General features: G+C 48.8%; 1 long non-coding RNA gene across 1 annotated transcript; it reads left to right on the top strand.

Moving 5' to 3' along the window:
• Positions 1–300: 300 nt before the first annotated feature.
• LOC116547599 lies at positions 301–2,680 on the top strand. Its single transcript, XR_004267107.1, has 2 exons — positions 301–398; positions 1,622–2,680. It is a non-coding gene; the product is annotated as an uncharacterized LOC116547599 (long non-coding RNA).
• The last annotated feature ends 3,119 nt before the right edge of the window (positions 2,681–5,799 follow it).

The following is a 5,799-nucleotide window of genomic DNA, read 5'->3' as shown; positions in this document are numbered from 1 at the left end:
GAGAGTGTATATCGGGCCTCTCAGAATTGCTTTTGTAACTTTTCTGTACATCCAAACTGTTTTAAAATAATTTTTTTTAAAGAAAATGTTCCAAAAAGAAAAAACCAAATAGGGGAGGGCACTTGGGTGGGGTTGGGAGTTGCAAAGGTAGAGGCAGGAGACCAGTTCAGGAAGCGAACAGAGCACTAAGAGAGACAATCGGGAGGACCTTCCGCAGCCAAGGCCCCGAGGGTGTCTCTGGGGTGGTGCCATTGAAGCCGAGTTCTGAGGGAGAAGCAGGAGCAGACACCGTGAGTCTCTAAAGCGAGAAAAGGGGCGTGCTAAGGATAAGTGACATCTTCACCTCCCATGCTGACCTGTCCGGCATCAGCAACCACTCAAACATCCAGGTGTGTGAGGTGGGTCCAGAAGCTCCTGTGCATCTGCTTTCTAAGATCTATTCTATACTATTCTACTCCATCTTATTCTATTCTATTCTTTCTATTTGACTCTACCCCATTCAATTCCACTCCACTTCACTCCACTCCACTCCAGCCCACTCCACTCCACTCCACTCCAGCCCACTCCACTCCACTCCACTCCACTTCATTCCATTCTGCTCCATTCCACTCTATTCCATTCTACTCCACTGCATTCCACTCCACTTCACTCCAGTCCATTCTATTCCATTCCACTCCACTTCTTCACTCCACTTCACTCCACTCTATTCCAATTCATTCCACTCCATTACATTCCCATCCATTCCACTCCATTCTATTCTATTCTATTATACTCTATTCTATTCCATTCCATTTCATTACACTCTACTCCACTCCACTCCTCCACTCCACTTCACTCCACTCTATTCCATTCCTTTATATTCCACTCCTTCACTCCATTTCACCCCTCCAGTCCACTCTATTCCATTCTACTCCACCCCTCCACTCCACTCCACTTTACTCCATTCCATTCTATTCCACTGCAATCCACTCCAATCCACTCCACTCCAATCCACACCTCTATTCTATTCCACTCGCCTTCACTCCACTCCATTCCACTCCTCTCCACTCCATTCCAGTACTTTCCACATCACTCTATTGCATTCCAGTCCACCCCACTGCACTCCACTCAACCACTCTAATATTCTATTCTATTCTATTCTATTCTTCTATTTCTATTCTATTCTCTCCTTCTCCCTCCCTCTCTCTTTTCCTTCAAGAAGCAAACGTTTCATTTTGTGTCTTTTCCTTTATGTAATGGGAAGCCTTATCCACCACTGTTCCTTGGGTTAAGGAGTGCTGTATTAAACAATAAAACTAAGAAGACACTTACTAGCTGAGTGATCTCCAAAAAATACTGAACTCTCTGAGACCCCATTCTCTCCTCTATAAAACTGAAGAGCCACAACTTCCCCCAAGATGTCATGAAAATTCAGCGATAGACACATGTGAAGTGACCTCCCAGCAGAGTGCTTGGGGCAGAGTAGCTTCTTCATTGTTCCATTTCAAACTTGCTCCATGGCTCAGTTGCACAGATACTTAGAGGGTGATGCTCATAGGCAGACACTTTGCCTTTTGCTATGATGGCTTCACTTGGGTGGGGCACCCCTGGTGACCTGGTGATACCTGTTTCTCCCCTGCAGATGGTGCACAAAGCTGTGGTGGAGGTGGACGAGTCTGGGACCAGAGTGGCGGCAGCCACTGGGACAATCTTCATGTTCAGGTCGGCCTACCTGGGCTCTCAGAGGATAGTGTTCAACAGGCCCTTTCTGATGTTCGTTGTGGAGAACAATACCCTCTTCCTTGGCAAAGTGAACTGCCCCTGAGGTGGGGCTTCTTCTGAAATCTACAGGCCTCAGGTAGGAGATGAAGGTGGGTGTGCTATGGCCCATCCGTATGCTGGTAGCTAGTGATTTACACTGGTTTAGTTGACTAATGAGGCATTACAAACAATAAAATTACTAAATAATGATTGCATCCACCCACACAACCACAAGATACAGGTGCCTTGGGGAAATTTGGAGAACATTCAGTCTTGCCCTCACAATTTATCAAGAAAGATTAGCACTGAGATCCAGAGAGGCTGGTTGACATGCTCAAGTTCACCAGCATGTTAGTGGAGGAGACAGGTCCAGAGTCCAGGCCCTTGATGCCCAGCTCAGTGCCACAAAGCTCAGGAGGAGGGTTCCAGTGGGCGAGGGCCACCAGGAAGCACACGTCCAAGCCTGGTCCCCCACCTATCAGCAACAGTAACTGTCAGTTCATCCTGCATGAGAAAAATACTGGGATGGGAGTCTGAAATGGGGCTACTCTTTTGGCCCTAACCTGCTGTGTGACATTGGGGCAACATTTTTTCTCTCTGGACCTCAGTTTTCCTCTGTATACAAGGATCAGACTCTTGCTGTGATCCAAGGACTCCTGAAATCATATAGAAAGGCTGAGGTGTGCCCTGTCAATCATGGTTGATTTCAAAACACTCAAGAGCCATTCATCCTGTAAGACAAACATCTGGATATTAGGGTGGAAATGGCCCATTTGATGATTGATTATATCATCTTGTGGATATGGTTATAATCTTATGGGCCTGGATGGGAGTGGAAGAAGGGAAGCCTGTTGCAAAGAGTAGAGTATCAGTTGCAGGTGTCAATGACTAACTTTTTGAATTTTACATTGGCATTAACAATAAAGCATTTTGCAAACACTGGTTATAACTGTCTTTATGGAGGTAGCTCTGGGAATGGTGTCATTGAGAGCTTACTATGTTCCAGGCCAGGTGCCTGGCCCTTCACCTGGATCACATTTGCCCCTCATAGGACTCCTATGAAGAAAGGCATCACTGCTATTCCCATTTCACAGACGGGAAAGGCAAGGCTTGGAGTGGTTAGGTGGCTTACCCAGTCACACAGTTCCTAAGTGGTGCAGCCAGAATTTGGTGCGGGGAGTGTGGCCCAGAGCTATACAGTCAGTCCTGTGCTGTGCTGTGGAGGAGAGTTGACCAGCAGCAAAGCCTCATTCAGGGACATATCAAGTACCAGCTTCCCGCTGAGCCAGGTAAGTTCCCTCCCTCCCTCCACCAAGCACCACATGTTTCCTGCTCTGTGAAATGAAGATGATCAGACACTCAGTAACCAAATGAATGGGTGAGTGAGTCCTTTGCTGCTCCCAAGTCTGACCCACTGTGCGCCTGCCCACCCCATTCTGAACATTCTGAGCATGCTTCCATGAGGCTGTGCCCCCCTACCTCAGATTCTAGAGTCTGGATTGCATCAGAGATGAGTGCCCACTAGAGGTTACAAGGTCAGGACCCCAAGCCCTGTCCATTCCCCAAAGTACTGAGGCCCCACGATGCACCAGCCCATGCCAGACACTTTGCACCTGTGATCTCACCCATTCCTTGACAAACCAGCAAAGTCTACCATTGTTCCCATTTTATAGACAACAGCATAAGTGCTTTCCCAGGGTCCCACAGCTGGTGATAGTGAGGGCCCAGCCCCGACAGCCTAGATGACACATGTGTGGGCCAGCGGCAGGGCAGATGGCTGCAACCAGACACAGACCTTTTTCTGCATTTGTGCTGTGGGCTCAGGGTGGCTCTTAAGGATGGGGCCCCTTCGTGCAGACATCCACTCCTGTGTGTTTTCCCTTACATCATGTCCTGTCTGTCTTAGTAAATATTTTTCTCGAGGTTTACCCAACCAGTCCAAGGTCACAAGGAGGCCCATCTGTGTGTCACACAAAAGACCAAGGTCCAGCACTGTCCAAACTTTACTCAGCAAACAGTCACAAAGCAGCCCCTGTGTGAGGGGTCAGAGGTGGGCTCTCTGTGGCCTCTGCTATGTGTCACACGTGGAAGCACCATGCTGTGGGTCATCGCAGGCTGTTTAACTCAATTGTCACATGAGCCTGGGTGACAAAATGGCAGAGCAGCTCAGAGAGAGATGGACAGACAGAAGGCATGAACCTCTGAGGAGTCAGGTGTCTGTGGAGGAGGGGACACTGAGCTGGCTTTGGAGCATGAGAAAGACTTCATCTAGCAGATGTGGGAACATGAGTGAGACCTGGAGATGAGTGCGATGTGGTGAGCTGTGAAATGTAGGGGACCCCACGGAACTCCAGTCTGGGCCTGCACAGGGTGTGCTGGGGAGACAAGAGGAGGGAGGTGGCAGTGCCGGCGGCTCAGTAACAGACATCCTAAACCAGAGGCTGGTGTGTTGTCTGATCTCTTTCATCCCAATTTCAGGGTAGTTTGGTCATCCACGCCACACTCCAAGTGTGCCCTGGGCCCTTTCTGTCTCTGACCCTCCTGCCTGCACATCAGTAGATGCCTCCACGCAGCCCTCCCAGGGTGCTCACCTCTATCCACAGCTGCTTCTCCAACACTCAAGAGGCTCTCCCGTGCATGGAATGAACTCACCCACAGGGTGAAATCAGGCCACGGTCTGCAGGGCTGGTTTCCCTGAGGCCTCTCCCCTTGGTTTGCAGGTGACTGTCTTCTCCCTATGTCCTCACATGGTCCTCGTCTGCATGTGCCTGGGTTCTAACTTCCTCTTCTCCCCTAATCTCCACCAGTCCTATAGGACTAGCCGCACCCCACATGACCTCATCATAACTTAGTAATCTCTTTGAAGGTTCTATCCCCAAATACAGTCACATGTGGAAATACGGAGGGTTAGGGCCTCAGTGTATGAATTTTGGGAGGATGCCAACTCAGCCAGCTCACTCTTATTATGGTTGCACTAGCGCCATGCCCGGTTCCTAGTGGACACCCCAGGAACAGCCATCCACCCAGACTGATGACCCGTGACATCCCCTACCCTCCATGGCTCAGCACATCACACTCGTCTCCAGCTGGTCTCTCTGCCTGGGTGTCTCACACCTGTCACCACATCTGCTGTCTGAGAAGGTCCTTTTCATGCTTCAAAGCCAGCTTAGTGTCCTCCTTTCTGCAAAAACTGTTCCTGGCCTCTGAGAAGCTTCTTCTTTGTCTCTTTCGTCATTCTTCCTTTCTTTCTGTCGATCTTTCTCTGAGCTGCTCCACCATTTTGTGCACCCAGGAACCTGTGACAATTGAATTAAACAGCCTGCAGAAAGAAAGAGAAGAAAAATAAATGGAGTCCAACAGCCTTCAATGACCCAGCACGGTGCTTCAATGCTTGAATGACTTGTAGCAGAGGCCCCAGTCAATCCTCCTCTGCCCTTTGAGTTTTTGCAGCTCTTGCCAAGACCATTCATGTTTTTAGAAAGCCCACCTTTATTTCCCTCTCTAGCCACATGGATTCTAAGACCTCCCCTTGTGAGCTATGATCAGAATGCAGAGAAGTAATACAATGTTAAGACCCAGAGCTCCTTCTCCCTCCTCCCCCTGCAGAGACCCAGATTTTTTTAAATAAATAACCCTGGTCTTCAGCAGAAGAACTTCTCACCACACTGAGCAGCCCTCCCCAGCCTACCCCTGGCTGTGGGGCTTACTTAGCTTATCCATCCAAAGGCTATTTCCTGGGTGCTTAGTAGGAATCCAGGCATGGAGCTAGTGCAAGCGTAATGCTAAGAGTGAGTCTGGCAGACACTCCCCCCCCCCAACAACCAGGTAAACAAATAAATAACTACAAACTATGATGACAACAATTCATCTGTCCACAGATATTAGCTGATTGTCCACTGCATGCCTGGCACTGTTCCAAGTGCTGAAGAAAAACAAAGAAAACAAAAATCCCTGCCCTTGTAGAGGAAACATAACGTGGCAAGATAACACAAAGGAAAGGAATGAAGAATAAAACAGAAAAGTATAATAGATTGCATGTCTCTTGATGACGAGTGCTGC

This window comes from Sapajus apella, unplaced genomic scaffold (assembly GCF_009761245.1).
Source record: "Sapajus apella isolate SASKATOON/1434 unplaced genomic scaffold, GSC_monkey_1.0 scaffold3744, whole genome shotgun sequence".
In the NCBI taxonomy this organism is placed as follows: Eukaryota; Metazoa; Chordata; class Mammalia; order Primates; family Cebidae; genus Sapajus; species Sapajus apella.
The sequence above is the reverse complement of the archived record's forward strand: the minus strand, read 5'-3'. Positions and strand labels throughout refer to the sequence as shown.